The sequence below is a fragment of the Nesoenas mayeri genome (assembly GCF_963082525.1).
Source record: "Nesoenas mayeri genome assembly, chromosome: 2".
Lineage (NCBI taxonomy): Eukaryota > Metazoa > Chordata > Aves > Columbiformes > Columbidae > Nesoenas > Nesoenas mayeri.
Genome location: NC_137543.1, coordinates 19091321 through 19105943, shown reverse-complemented (window position 1 = coordinate 19105943; position 14623 = coordinate 19091321).

Genomic DNA, 14623 nt, shown 5'->3' with positions numbered 1-14623 from the left:
TCTGCTTCTGGCTGCAATTTCATGGGAAGCTTTGCAGAGCTCACTTCTCTCTCGAAGGGTCCTGTAGACTGCAGGGCTGCAGTATCAGAGCAGGTCTAGGCAGCAAGAAAAGTCAGCTCCATGGGTCAAGAGTGATACATTCCTATGAATAAAAAATTTTTAAAAAAATAAATAAATAAAAAAAATATTGCAGAAGGAAGTAAATGTCAAAAAATAAAGCCAAAATACAGAGCATAAGGGAACAAGATGTCTTTCAGATTATTATGTGGATTTAATCAAAAAAGAGAGACACTGAAATCTGCTAAACTAGAAGACAAGATAGAAGGTAAAGGCTGTCCCTGTGGTTACTTTGGATGACTAAATGTATCATTGCTATATCTAAAAAGAATTTCTACTGTGACCTTTATTCAGATGGAAACATTTTTACTAGATCTCAGTTATACACAGGATATTTATATTTAGAGAAGTAAGACCATGAGAGATCAAATTTAACCTGACAGTAGCCTGGAAATATTCTTGAGGAATTAATGGAGGCAGAGTTGACGGAAAGTGTTATCTGTGTTTCTGTGTGTCACCACCAGCAAGATGGTTTAACACTTTCAGTTGTGAGGTAAAAAGACAGGATTGGACTAGTAGATCTTCCTGCAAACCAGTATATATTTTAATCTGCTAAATATTGTATAGCTGTAGTAAAAATTACTGCTCAGCAGCCCTTCTTCTAAAACATCAGCTTTCTCTCTGAATCCAAAAATGTCATTTGAAAATACATGTTTTGCTGGGATTAAACACATGGTTGGAATGATTGCTTTTCAAGAGGCTGAATGCATGAAAGGGGCTGGCTTCTGAGAAGCTGTGTTTTTGGAGCATTCTCAGTGTTTTACCACCCCAGAGGTGTCAGTCTTTCTGAGGTCCTTCTATAGAACTACTTACCGTTGGTCTGAAGTGCTGACCTCCAGACTGATGACAAAAATTGCTGGTTGTTGCACAGCCTGAGAGCTGACCCTATACTTAACTTAATTGCTGACTCGTGTTTTCTTTTCAAAACCAACAAGCAGCCCTTTTTCGGAAAGAGGAGGTGGAAGGGATACATAGGTAGGGATGCATAGAAACCTTCCATAATGTTAAAGCAGATGGACAAAGTATGCAACAGGGATAAGTGATTCTGTTAGAAACCCTAGACAAAAAATATTTCTTGCCGCGTGTGGGCATGTAAGATTGGGTATGAATGAGTTGTCTGACTGCCTTAATGTGGATACTTGTTTCACATGAAATTCTATTATGTGATATGGTGTTAGAAAGCACTGAGTCTGATATCTCAGCTCTGAGAGTTAATATTTCATGGTTGTATATTTTGATCTACAAAACAGTCACAAAAATCTCCATTTATATTAGCCATAAAAGTTTAAATTATATTCACCGTGGGGAAAAAAAAAAAAAAAAAGGCTTTTATCTTCACTATTAAAAAAAAAAGGTAGGCTAGGTTAATACACTAAAATTATCATGAGATAAAGATGTTTGCAAAATACATAGTATCAGAAACTCCAGTAAAATCTATACTTTGTACTTCATCCAATATATGATGCTTAATTTTCCTCCCTAAGAAACTCTTTTAAACATGAGGGTCTCAAGATTTTTTGAATTTTCCGTAACAATTTTGGAAAGGTGAATTGCATTCAGGGGCTTGTATTGGGCCCAGAGTCTTCCGTCTGCTGGTTATGTAGATTAGCAATGGTATAGTAGTCTTAATGAAGGAGTTGACAGGTTACATTAAAACCTTGCTGTCCTGCAATTTGATTACACTTCTAATTTGTAGAGAGCAGATGAGCCGATCAAAAAACCATTTTGTATAGCTGGAAAATCTAATAAGATTAAAATTGAGAAGCCAAAGGATAAATAAATAGACCTTAAACTGGATTCATCCAAAACCTGCATGTTTGTCGAACTAGATGTATAAAGAATTATTCATTGATTTTTGTGCAGCTTGTTTCGAGGCTTTCACCTGCCAACACCTCAGTATAACATAGATTATATCCAGTGTCCTGAAATGTTAGTGTTGATAATATTTCTCTGTTACGGCTCTTTGGCTTTCAGGACTAGAATACAGCTGGAGACAAACAAGAACTTTACAAATTCTATTCTTCAGCACATCACAGTATCACACAGTATCACAGTATGTTTGGGATTGGAAGGGAACTCAAAAGATCATCTAGTCCTATCCCCCTGCTGGAGCAGGAACGCCTAGGTGAGGTCGCACAGGAACATGTCCAGGTGGGTCTTGAATGTCTCCAGAGAAGGAGACTCCACAACCTCCCTGGGCAGCCTGTTCCAATGTTCTGTCACCATCACTGAGAAGAAGTTTTTTCTCAAATTTAAGTGGAACCTCTTGTGTTCCAGCTTGATCCCATTACCCCTTGTCCTATCATTGTTTGCCACCGAGAAGAGCCTGGCTCCATCCTCGTGGCACTCACCCTTTATATATTTATAAATATTAATAAGGTCACCCCTCAATCTCCTCTTCTCCAAACTAAAGAGACCCAGCTCCCTCAACCTTTCTTCATAAGGGAGGTGCTCCACTCCCTCAATCATCTTTGTTGCCCTACGCTGGACCCTTTCCAGCAGTTCCCTGTCCTTCTGGAACTGAGGGGCCCAGAACTGGACACAATATTCCAGATGGGGTCTCACCAGGGCACAGTAGAGGGGAAGGAGGACCTCTCTCGATCTACTAACCACCCCCCTTCTAATACACCCCAGGATGCCATTGGCCTTCCTGGCCACAAGGGCACAGTGCTGGCTCATGGCCATCCTGTTGTCCACCAGGACCCTCAGGTTCCTTTCCCCTACATTGCTCTCTAATATGTAATTTCCCAACCTCTACTGGAACCTGGGGTTATTCCTGCCCAGATGCAGGACTCTACACTTTCCCTTGTTAAATTTCATCAGGTTATTCCCCGCCCAACTCTCCAGCCTGTCCAGGTCCCGCTGGATGGCAGCACAGCCTTCTCGTGTGTCAGCCACATCCTCAGCTGCTTCTTCTGTCAGCAGTATATGCTTATGCATATTTCTAATTCAAGGTCAGGAGAAATCTAGAGCTGTCTTAATTTTCTTATGTCTGGTTTAAAATAAGAAAAAAAAAAAAAGAGAGAGAGAGAAAAAAAGAGGAAGTAGTTTAGATCATTGTTTAGTTGTTGAAAAGTTTGGTCTGATCCTTTACACTGAGATAATCTAGATGCATTGTCAGTATACGAAAAGAAAATAGCAAATGCTTGTTTTGGGATTTCTTGTATAGTAAAAATCACTGCTGGTAGAGTTCTTATTTTAAAATTGAATCACAGTTTGATAAAAAAAATCTGATTACTTTGCTTTTAAATGTGGTAGAAAAACATCATTGATCTTATTTAAGAACCTGAGAGAAAGCTGGCTTCACTTAACTGGATTGACCTGTTAATCTTATTTGTTCTTTCAATGACTGATTACAAGAATGGATATACAAGAATGGGAAGGAACTTCTTGGTCTTTAAGTTCAAGTCCAGTTCGTAGAGGACAATTTCAATTCTGCTGCAAATCTTTTGCAGAATAGGTTGTTATTTATTTAAATCTGAATATCTTCACACCAATGTATACTCATTTAAAATTTCTCCAACATATTAATTCAGACTAAATGTATGTTATTACTGTCTTGCTGCTTATTGTGATAAATTTAGAGAACGAAATCACATCTATTCCCAGCGCCTATATAGCCAAACCAGACAGTCCAGGCTCTTTCAGTGCCCACTGCTACAGTAAAAAATGTGTTTCCCATCTCAACCTACTAGTCCATCTCTTTATCTGCTCCTATTCAAATCCTTTTCCTGCAGTGATTTTCATGCAGAGGAATAACTAGTGTGTTAGTTATTCCTTTGTGTTTATTCTGTTTTGTTGTTGTTGAAGTTCTTAAAATGTCTGAAATTACATAGCTTCAATATTAGAATTCTTACAAATTCCAGAGGAAATATGAGGGCTTTCAGTATTTTCTTGGGAGAATATTATTAAAAGATCAATGTGACGTCATTAATATAATTATAATTAATAAATTATAATGAAGGTTTGTCTCATATTTCATCTATCCATAATACACTAGAGAAACTGAAGGTATTCACATAGAACTCCATCAAAACTTTTTTGTTGCTGTTGTGTGTGTATTCCCATTTACAGAGAATGATACAATGAAACGCAGTTTTAAATTTATCATTAGTCTCATCTTGATTGGCCTGCCTCTGCTGACCACATAAAGCATAGGAGATAATTTTAGAAGTTATGTTTCCCATTTGCTTTTTCAGTCCTTTTCCCTCCATAACTTTTCTTTCTAACTTTCTTCATTGTGAATTGTATCAGTAGTAAGAAACAAGGTGGAAGGACAGTGAAGAAATAACATTTCCATTCTCTCAAACTTCACATAAAGATTTCCCTGGAAAAAAACTTAGAAAAAAAAAACTTAGAATGGAAACAGATTAATTAATTGATATGGAACTGATTAATTAATTTTATGATGAGAAGAAGGCAGGAAAACAAGAATGAAGACATACAGAGAAATTCAATGTTTAAGAAAAAGAAAGGAAATGAGAAAAAAAGATAAGCAAGACAACAGAGACAGAAACGGATGTCCTACAATATTATTCCACAAATAACAAAGCTATTTTGTTTTCTATTCACAACCAGTTTTGGCAGTTTCCTGTCAGACAACATTGCATTAACCACTTTTATCTTAGCAAAGGAAAATGACAAAGCTGTTATATCACTCAGAAGAGGTGGTATCTTGCAAGGACAAGATCCTGCATGTACTTGTTTGTGCAGAAGAGAAATATATTACAAGTCATTCTAATACATAGAAAACAATAAAATATGAAGCTCCAATGAAAAATAAACTTCTGGTCAGAACTCTTCCCCCTCTCCCATGAAAAAATCCATAAATAACTGAAAAGATAAAATAAATGAACACTGAAACTCCTGGGTCAATATATAATTAAAACATAACCAATGGCCTTAAGATATTAAAACCCCTAATAAAGTGCTGTCACCTCATATTTTTCAGTGTGTAAGCTAGACTAGATCTATCAGTCTTGACTTTGGAGTAGAAAGGTTGATATATCTTGAGCCTGTGGTTATTCATTACTATAAACTTCCTGGTTCTGAAACTTGCAGTTTGAATCCTGTTCATATATCTTTTTAGAAGCTTATATATGTGATGGTTTTTTTATCCCTCAGTCAAATATTTAGAAACTGCCCACATAATTCCTTTTTTTTTTTAAAAAAAAAATTTTTTAGAGGAAGTTTCTCTGGTACCTCTGAACTTCACATTGCCACAGAAGTAGGGTTGAATAATTACAGTAATTGATCTTTGAGGCCTTCCTCACAGACTTCCAAAGGCTGAATGAGTTCCTTGTGCTCAGTTCTGAAGTGTTATCTGAAAACCTGCAACTTCCATCAAAGCAGCATACTTCTTTGGATCTTGTTTCTTTCCCTCTAGCTCTACAGATCATCAAAATAATGTTACTTCTGTTAATTCCCTAGACTTGTCAATAAAATCTATTTGACACTGGAATAGTAAGATAGTAAAGTTTAGCAGGTGGTTTGGAATTTACCAGACAGGTACTTGGAATAATTCTTTAAATTAGTAAGAAAGGGTTCTCTGCAAGACACTTTAAGAAACAGCAGGATCAAAGCAGGCTTAAAATGAGAATGATCAAAACAAAAAATATCACAAGATGCTGTAAAGATGACATTGAAACCATTACCTTGCTAGGAAAAGCTAAAAAGTCATAGATCATTGTCTCTGGGTTCAGACTTATCTTACAAAAATATAAGTGGAATGTGAAATTCAAGAAGAGGTACATACTCCAATAAAGTCTTATTTCTTTCAGAAAGTGCATTAGAATTCTGTGCCATGCACTGCATTCTTTTCTGGCAAAAGTGTTTTGTCACTTAAAATTTTATAACAAAATTCTACAAGAATGATATTATTTTCTGACAAGAAAATAGAGTAAATACTTATATATTATGTTAGTTAAAATATTAATTGTTGGTTATATTACTGATATCATAAATAATAGATTTTTTCATAATGATAAACAGATCTTCCTTCACAGTATCACAGTATGTTTGGGATTGGAAGGGACCTCAAAAGATCATCTAATCCAATCCCCCTGCTGGAGCAGGAACGCCTAGGTGAGGTCGCACAGGAACATGTCCAGGTGGGTCTTGAATGTCTCCAGAGAAGGAGACTCCACAACCTCCCTGGGCAGCCTGTTCCAGTGCTCTGTCACCCTCACTGAGAAGAAGTTTCTTCTCAAATTTAAGTGGAACCTCTTGTGTTCCAGCTTGATCCCATTACCCCTTGTCCTATCATTGTTTGCCAACGAGAAGAGCCTGGCTCCATCCTTGTGGCACTCACTTCCTTAAAATGAGTTTTTAAAATCTTAGTAGAGAATTCCTTTCTTGAAAAGTTTTAAGAATTCTTGAAGTCATTTGTGTGTCTTGTGTTTGTTCCAAGTCAAGTGGAAGATTTTGTTAACAGTAGAACAAATCAAATGCAACTAGAAGAATTATCTAGTATAATTAGAGACAAAACTAATTAAGAACTCTTGTGATAGAGCTGATACTTAATATTATGACAGGTGCAATTTTAAGTACCTTCCTTTGGTGACTAACTTCAGAAAATATTTATAGTACCGCAGTGTTTCAGACGTTGATAAGAGTAATGGAGCTTATGTGTATGTTTTGCTTGTCTATTAATTTATTAATATGTTGCTTTTATTAGAAGTACGTTGCAGTCTTTTTTAAAAAAATCTTTTTAGGGCTAATGGAATTCAAAGAGATACTCAAGACATTTCATATTTTCATCTAATATTTTGGAGAATGCTCTGTGATATTTAGATTACGTCAAAAGAAATTATTTGACAATACCCTAATGAACAAAATGCAAGTGACATATATTAAATAAAGTTCTGAAGAAGCGCTACAGAATATTTTAGCACTATCCTATAAGGCTTGTGTTTTCCTGAATATCTTCTTTCTGTAGGGTTGCATTAACATTCTCCTTTCCTTGTCTTCTCTATAATTTAGCTTATTTACTTCAAAACAAGATTTTTTTTTTTTTTTTTTGGTAATACTTATTTCTTGTTTAAAATAAAAGATTTAGTATATTGTATATTAATCAGTTCATGGGAAATCCATTAATTGTGTGTGATGTAAATCCTACAAATGCTTATCTGCAGCACTACTTTTTTTGCTTTTTGTCATGTAAGTTAACCAAACAGACTGACCACAGATGTCATTTACTGTATTTTACAGACAGTTTATTTCAAGGTCAAGACAGTCAGCTGAAGCTGGTTATATATTTGTCCTGGTTTCAGGTAGGATAGAGTTGTTTTTCTTACTATTAGCTGGTACCATGCTGTGTTTCAGATTTAATATGAGAAGAATGTTGATAGCACAATAAAGTTTAGCTGTCGCTAAGCAGTGGTCAGAGACATTTCAGTGTCTCACACTGTGCCACGTGCACAAGAAGCTTGAAGGGGCACAGCCGGGAAAGCTGACCCAAACTGACCAAAAGAATATTCTATACCATATGGTGTCATGCGCACTATAAAAGCAGGAGAAGAAGAAACAGGATACATTTGGAGTTTTGGAAAGTCCAACAGCATCCTGGCTTGTATCATAAATAGTGTGGTCAGAAGGACAGGGAAAGTAATCAACCCCCTGTACTCGGTGCTGGTAAAGCTGCAGCTCAAATGCTGTGTTCAGTTTTGGGCCCCTCACTAGCAGAAAGACACTCAGGTACTGTAGAGAGTGCAGAGAAGGGCAACAAAACTTGTGAAGTGTCTGGAGCACAAGTTTTATGAGGAGCAGTTGAGGTATCTGGAGTGATTTAGCCTGGAGAAAAAGAGGCTGAGGGGACACCTTCTTGCTCTCTACAACTACCCAAAAGGAGGTTGTAGTAAGGAGGGTGTGAGTCTTTTCTCCCAAGTAACAAGCAACAGGATGAGATGAAATGGCCTGAAGTTGTGCCAGGTGATGTTTAGATTGGATATTAGGAAATACTTTTTCACTGAAAGGGTCCTCAGACGTTGAAACAGGCTCCTGAGGGAAGTGATTGAGTCATCAACCCAGATGTATTTAAAATATATGTACATATGGTGTTTAGGGACATGGTTTAGTGCAAGAGTTAGGTTAAGGTTGGACTCAATGATCTTAAGTGTCTCTTCCAACCTAAATGATTCTGAGTAGCCATTACATATGATGGAACCCTGATCTTCTGGAGATGGTGATGAGAGGTAGTGAATGAATTCATTGTTTTGCTTTATTTGTGTGCACAGCTTTTGCTTTCCTCATTAATTTGTTTTTACCTCAACTTGTAAGTTTTCTCACTTTTCCCCTTTGAATCTCTTCCCTATCCCACAGTGGGGGATAGGGAAGAGTAACTGCTTGGGGCTTACTTGGTGGCTGGCGTGAAACCATGACAATGTCACTCAAAGACAACGACAACGTCTGAGAACCTTTATTCACAGACTGAGATGAAGTGTCCCTGCTAAGGTCTGTGAAGCACATAAAGGTACAGTTTGCCTTTCAGTTCAACTGGAAACAAATGCTCATGTATCCAAAACATTTTTCAGTAAGTAACTGCTATTTGTCCATTTCAGCAACACCACACAGTGTAATCAGAATTTGCTGTGTGTTTGCCTGTGTGCTTGGAGTCAGGCCATGCTGTTTTCTGGAAGTTCTTTGAATGGGAGCGCATTTACTGCTGTTACCCTTGTGTAGAGGTATGCAAGGTACCATATGTAGTGTGTGAGCTGCTAGAGCTCTGCAGGTAAGATTTGTGCTGCTGTACCTGTGCCAGCTATTGACTCTGAGGTATAAACATGTGAGTTGCCATCATAGGACTAACTGTTATCATTGGGCAACTGATGAAGCAATCTGCAACTAGCTGAAGAAGTTGAGGGTTCTTAACAAACAAACAAAAACCCACACCAAAAATAAACCCTCTGTTTTTTTCAAACAAAAGTTCTTTGTTGGAACAAATTGGAAAGGTAGACTGAAAATCTAAAGCTCCAAAGGAGATTGCAATTTATTAAACTTTTATATTAGTAATTATTCTAATTATTTTATATTATATTATGTTATATTATATTATATATTATATATATTATATTAATTATATTATATTATATTATATTATATTATATTATATTATATTATATTATATTATATTATATTATATTATGTTTATATTAGTAATTATTCTAATGGGTGAGACCTCAAAAAATTGTGTACAGGTGGGTTTTTTTTGAGAGAAAAAAAAGTCTTTACAAGAATCAGTGTTGATATCAATTATGTATTACAAAAGGAAGCAAATGCAGCCTTTACCTGTCCAGAAACTGGAGTTTTAGTTAAGAGTAAGCTGTATGAAGGAAAAAAAAAAAAAAAAGCCTTAACATCTCAAAACACATGACCTGAGCTCAGAAAAATGCTAAAACCAGCACTTTCTCATGTGTCCAAAATGCAAAATACTGAGCAGCTGACTCCCTTTCTCAGTTTCTGGAAACTACATATTTGTCACATTTACCAGTCAGACCACCATGTCTTGTGAGGTGTAATATTCAGCCTGAGTTGGCTCTCTGCAAGTTTCCTCCAGATCATCAGGAATGAACTAATATCAACCATAAACAAATAAACCTTTTATTGTAGCAGAACCTTCTTATGTACTCCTCAAGTTAATGCTCAAACAGAACAACATATGGAAATTGCAGGATGTATCCTGAAAAAAATGCTGTCAAAATCAGAAATGTTTCTATTTCTGTGTTATCTATGTTGTGACTACCAGACTTTGAGTACTATAAGTGTAATAATCCATTTACAATTTTGTGCTGTGACTACCTGATAGGAGTGTTAGTTGGCAGATGAGTATCAGAGTTTGTACTTGCAACATGCTCTCTTGTACTTTGCAAACACAAACATTTCAAGAGCTGCAACATTACTTAATTATGTTTATGATAAGCAGAGCAGGTAGAAATTGCTGACATCTTCTATCCTAAGACATTGCTTCAGCTGATTGGAACTCTGCTGCATTTCGGACCAGAATTTCGATGAGATATTCATTTTCCTGAACATAAATTTAGTTTTATTTTCATAATTGCAACAAAAGCTGTTCATTCAGAGTGAGTTTGGGACATGTATTTCTGTATAAAAGAAACATAAGGTTTTTGAAATCACTGCATGCATGTATGGATGTGTTTCAGAGAAACAGGGTTTAGTAGAGGAAAAATATATTTGCTGGTGCAAAATCCAATGATATTTGAACAGATTATGACCATCTAAAATTTTCAGTTATGTAGCTTATTTTTCTGAATATTTATAGGGAGCTCATTTATCCTTGGGGTGCTCTATTCTTGCTGCAGCAAATAGCCAATCAGCTTTCTTCTGAACTGCTGCTTCTGCCTGATGTGCACCATAACACATAAACCAAGAGCAGAGAGAGTGAGAGCATCTCAGTCCCGCACACTGCCTTGCTCAGGTCATGCAGCTGGAGGTAGAGGGTGTGTTCAAGGGGATTATGAAGGGATAAAGATGATGATTATGTGTACTCAGTTTTAAGCTCAGTTGAAGACCTTTTCACATTTCTAAGTGCAGGACTGTGAAACCTTCATGTCCTTTAATGTGGTGGTGTCACTCCTCATGATCTCAGCCAATATCTATGAGTGATGGATTTCTAAATATGCAGATTTTCAAAGTCACAGCAAAGCTTTTTAGATGTCAAGTTAAAGGTCAATGAAAAGATAGTTTTGCCTTTCCACCAAACTCTACATTTAAAAGTAAGAAATTAGGAAGCTTATGTTCACAACCTAAGAGCATGCTTTTAAAAATTTGAAATTAAATATATATTTAGATACTTCTGCAATGCTTAACAAAGAATGAGACATCCTTATAAACTCCACTGATTTTAGAAGCACCTTTTAAACTAACCAGCATTTTTGTTGCCTTAGTGAGAGAAAGCCTATTTTCAGATCATTTACTAAGGCAGATACCTGGCCCTTATGGGTTATAAAGTCGAGCTTCAGAAGAAAATATATAGATCTGTGGCGTCCTTGACCAGGGTGGTACTGAGCATGCATTTCAACCTGTACTGGAATATTGTCCACAGTGCTGTGCTAAGTTATTCTTGAGGGTCCTCTCCATGATTTTGGTATTCATCCTGAAGAGTATTAAGATCCAGGGTTTCTCAGTTGTTACCAAAGTGCAGTAGAGATTTAGCCCCCGAATATTTTTTTTTTTTCATGCCTCGCAGAACTTTCCTAGTATTTTGCTATACGCAGCTTTCTTGTTTTAATTTGTTCCTTATTCCACATTTTCTCCCATACTGAAAGTTAGATCTGGTACGTGTGTTTACAGACACATAAAAAAAGCAGTGCTCCCTAATGTATACCTATCTCACAAGCTTTGTATCATATAGCCAAATGGAAAATGGGTAGCATCAGTCTCAGCTGACGTGTGTTTATAATGCCTGCAAGAATCATTTTAATCCTTATTCAGATCAAGCAGGATCTGCTCTTGGGCCTTGCCATATACGACTCAGCTTTACATTTGCAACTGTGCATGAGAATTTAGGTCATCCTCCTACATACCTGCTGTCCCTGAATTTCTTGTATGTACCAGTGATCCTACCTGCTCCCCATTATTTGATGACAACTGCAACTGACAAAGGACAGAGAAAATTACCTAGAAACCTGTACAGTACAGATCTAAGCTCTCAGCCTCTTCCAGTTCTCCTTGAGACCCTAATTTGTTCTGTTCCAGATTACTGACACAGTGTAGAACAAGCAATCACACTCTACAGGCCTGGGCTGTTTTGGAGTCTTCACTTGTGCATCCTGCACTCCAAGGATTAAGGGCGTTGTCACATTCTGACTCTGTTCTTTATTATTTCTTTCTTATCTGTTATTAATTGAGGTCTTTATTACATGCCCCCTCCCTCCACGCCCACCCCAGAAGGAGCCTACCAAGCTCCTTGGGCTCAAGAGGGGTAAGAAACACTATCATGGACAAGTGAATGAACTGCAAGAAATCATGCATGGGTACTCATAGAGGCTATAGAAGAGTTTAACTTTGGTACAAAGATAAAAGAGCAACACTCTTAGACTGTAATCCACCATCACATACGTATATCTGTATTTGTATACAAAAAAAAGTCAATATTACTAACTATTACTAACTAGTTTCCAAACTACACTATATAGTCAAAGCAAAATGGACCTTAAGTCTATATGGAGATTAAATAGAAGAGATCTGGGGAATTCTACTGTCAAAAACAGTGTGTGGTTTTTATATTCTCTGCAATCTTCTAAGTCATTGCAGTGTTATCTTACCAGGATTCTGGCAGAAACTATTCAATAGTCATAAGCTTTTCTGGTCAAAATTACCTTTAAGAGCCTTTTTGATCTTCAATAGAAGTGGGACACAGATACTAATCTGTGGAATATCAGAAACTGGCCTGTATGCACAGATTTTTAACTTGTTCTTGGTAGCCCCAGTTAGCATTTTAAATGCTGGTGCAAAGCTGAAGGATACAACCAGAAAATAAGAAGCTATGCAACCTCATTTCCAGAGGAAGAAAAATTTCAGCAGTAGATTGACCACAAAATGATGTCGAGAATCCTGAGAAAAAGAAAGGCTTTTATAGTCCTTAATTGATGAGAAAGAGGAAAAAATAATTCAAGCCCAAGTATTTTCCTGTGTTGCAAAAATCCTTCCTTAACTTTTGTCAACTCTTTATTGAGTCCTTATTTCTGTATAAGAACTTTTAACAAATACCAGAATGTATACCTTGCATAAATAAAGATAGATCTTCCAAGATAGTATCTCCTGCTACTAAAGTAACATCATTAGACAAAATGCTGCTTCACAATAAAAATGAAGACTGATTTTTCTTTTCTCTCCAAGAACACATGCAAGCAATATCTACTTTACAATGAAAACATTGTTTCTGGTTTCTCTTTTACTGACAACTCATGAAGCATCAAATGAGGGTGACACTGTGCTGTAGGTTTATGAGCTCTAAGATTGTAGTTGTGTGTCAGGCCTTACTATATTACCAGACACATGAAAATGCTGATCAGTTGTCATCTCTTGTAATATCAAACAGAATTCTTATGGGAGTCAACAGGTTTCATTTTTCCTCATTTACTGAGAGAATAATATTTACTATAAAGAATGTGCTTTTCCTAATCAGATCACTCAGTTTTCTCTCTCATCACAGGTGAGGCTATTAGCATTTACCACTTGAAGATAAGTGACAAATATACTGTTTCATCCAGGAAAATGTTAAGATAAAGCAAACCTTGAAGGCTGAATGGTTTTGAACTTTTTGCAGTCAGTGAGCTCTTAATCTCCGAAACATGCATATGGATCACTAGTTTTAAATATGCTACAGCCTGGTTTGTTGACTCTATCAAATGTAGACCCTCATCTGTCATTTAAGAACCATCTGGTGTCTGTTGGCAAGACATCACTTCATAGGAGGGTTCTAGTCCTAAAGCAAATCTTGAGATGTTCATATGTTCAAAATGATCAGTTCTTTTTGTTTTGTTTTGTTTTTTTGGCTCATGCAAATCTAATTTTTATGAATTATTATTGATACAGAAAGTGTCATTTTCAATCAAAAATGTATTTAACTGTTTTTCAGACCCTGAGGCTTTAAAGTAGATACTTAGGTTCACATTTAGGTACTCAACGAAAAGTCTATTCAGGATTTTGAGAACTGATCATTATATGCCTATCCTACTGACTTCAGCCTAAGTTTTCAGGTGCTCACATGTCCGCCTTGTGCTCAATAAGTCAGGTAGGTGTTCAGTGAGGTCTTTGATATATAATGCTAAGTGCAAAGTGAAGATTGTAATTTTAAACAGCAGTTCTTGAAGCTATTGGCTACAATAATTTTCCCTATGCTAACAGCCTTTGACAAGTGTCTCTCTAATTTCCCAACTGTTGCTTTGATTTTATATTGCTGTCTAATAGAATATCACTAAGCCATCAGATTCACTGGAAAAGAAATGACGGTCTCCCAAAACTTGATTTGGTGCCAAAATTTGAAATTATCTGCAAGTAAAATAAGAAAATTATGCAGAGTTTCTGCCAAGTGTAGCCTACTGTAAAAATATTTTGAAATAATACTAGTATTAAAGAGTAGATTCTTATATCACATTCTTTTTAAATGTTTGGATACAGTCATTGAATGTTTGGGGTTGAGATTTTTTCATTTCCATTCTAGGGCTTTTGGTTAAAAGTTGCTAGGATATTAAAAGACAACCACCGTCTATTTTCTCCAGTATAATTTCCTTAATGAACATTGGGCAGCACTGCTGATTTTTCAGTGGGTCTGACCATGCTGAAAGATGACAACGTAAATGCTTGCAGGCAGACTTAAGAACTTATTAACCATAAATCTTGTCATGCAGAATTTCCTAGCTTTGGGAATATGCAAAAATATGTCTTAGATACATTTGAAACATATTATTCTTCACATTCAAAGTTCTTCTGAAAGATGAATTATTCTTTTACCTAATCAATGCCTGCATTTTGTCTTTAGTTTAGA